We start from the raw sequence: 2,203 nt of genomic DNA on the forward strand, positions 1-2,203 counted from the left end.
AAAATATGAACAGAGGAAATAATATAGAAATGTAATTCCATCTTCTTTTGATCTGCCTTCAAATGGGTTTGAATTCAGAATTATTTAAGAAGTAGTTTCTGAGAAATTGTCAGTCTCAAACTTTATCATCTGAAACATGTTTGTTTATTTAATGTGAGCCTCTGATGTACACGGTATCTTTGTATAAATAAAAAGATCTCTAACTATTCCACAGTATGTGTCCTCTATGGTCATGTAACCACAAATTGGCTTGTTATAAATGGATTTTTTATTAAAACCACATTGTGTTTATGCTACATATTATTATATACATCAATGTCAATGTCAATAAGATGATCATGTTAAAAAAAACAAAAATAAAGTATTCAATTATTTTAAGTTTTTTGAGAACTAAATGTTAATAAGTTTTTCTGGGTTTTGCTCCTTCTATAATTTCTCAATTTAGACATATTAGATAATTCACATATGGTATTATGTTTATCTTTAATTATCTGTTATTTAATCTGAATATATCTTGACAAAAATCTTGACCTAAGAAATAATAGGCTTGCCCAAAATTTAAAGAAATAAATGGACTTTGAGTCCTCTAGGCAGTTCGGGGGATTGAACACTGCTCTTATAAACATTCTCCGGTAGCGCACGCCCTATTGACTATATTGCCAGCACCTTTTTCCTTTGGTTTTATTAGTTAGTTTAAGATATGATGATACTTGGTTTATATGATGATAGACATAATTTCCAGAGCAATTTGCCACAATAGGAGGAAGGCTGAGAAAGTGCATCATTCTACAGTCGACAGCACAGATTGGTGCATTGAGTATATGGTATCTATCTAAAAAATTGTTCATTTCTTTTAAATTTTCCAATATTGTGTAGTACAGGTTTTGTAGTATGACCTAATGATTCTCTGAATTTCCTCAATGTCTCTTGTTATGTCCTTCTTTTCATTTCTGATTTTGTTAATTTGAATGATCTCTCTCCATCTTTTGATTAGTTTGGATAATGGTTTGTCAATCTTGTTGATTTTTTTTTCAAAGAAACAGCTCTTTGTGTCATTGATTCTTTGTATTGTTTTCTGTGTTTCTATTTTGTTGATTTCAGCCCTCTGTTTGATTATTTCCTGTCTTCTACTCCTTCTGAGTGAGTTCTTTTTTTTTGGGGGGGGGGGGTGGAGTGTTCTATAGATATCTGTTAAGTCCATGTGATTCTTTACATCTGTTAGTTCTCTTATTTCTCTCTTAAGTTTCTGTCTGGTTGAACTGTCCATTGGATAGAGAGGAGTGTTGAAATCTCCTACTATTAGTATGTGTGGTTTGATGTATGATTTAAGTTTTAGTAATGTTTCTTTTACTAAGAAACATTCTTTTAGTAAGATTTCTGTGGTGTTGTGGGTGTAGTTAGCTTCCTTGGGTGGAAGTTTTCCTACTAGTACTTTCTGTAAGGCTGAGTTTTTGGATATGTACTGTTTAAACCTGCTTTTGTCATGGAGTAACTTGCTTTATCCATAGATGGTGAGTGAAAGCTTTGCTGAGTATAGTAGCCTGGGCTTGTATCCATAGTCTCTTAGTGTCTGCAACACATCTATCCAGGACCTTCTGGCTTTCATGGTTTCCATTGAGAAGTCAGGCATAATTCTGATAGGTTTGCCTTATATATTACTTAACCATTTTCCTTTGCACCTTTTAATATTCTTTCATTATTCTGTATGTTCTTTGTTTTGATTATTATATGGCTAGGGGATGCTATTCTTTTGATCCAGTCTATTTGGTGTTCTGTAAGCTTCTTGTGTCTTCATAGGGATATCCTTCTTTAGGTTGGGAAAGTTTTCTTCTATAATTTTGTTGAATATGTTTTTTGTGCCTTTGAGCTGGATTCTTCTACTCCTATTATTCTTAGTGTTGGCCTTTTCATGGTAGCTCAGATTTCCTGAATGTTTTGTGTTAAGAATTTGTTGGATTTAATGTTTTTTGACCAATGAGTATTTTCTTTATAGTAGGTTCAGCACCTGAGATTCTTTCTTCTATCTCTTATATTCCATTGGTTATACTTGTCTCTGTAGCTCCTGTTCATTTACCCAGATTTTCCGTGTCCACAATTCCCTTGGTTTGTATTTTCTTTATTACATGTATTTCAGTCTTCAAGTCTTCCACTGTTTCTTTCATTTCTTTGATTGTTTTATCGTGGGTATTTTGGGGTGTCTTTG

The sequence above is a fragment of the Microtus pennsylvanicus genome, chromosome 15 (assembly GCF_037038515.1).
Source record: "Microtus pennsylvanicus isolate mMicPen1 chromosome 15, mMicPen1.hap1, whole genome shotgun sequence".
NCBI lineage: Eukaryota > Metazoa > Chordata > Mammalia > Rodentia > Cricetidae > Microtus > Microtus pennsylvanicus.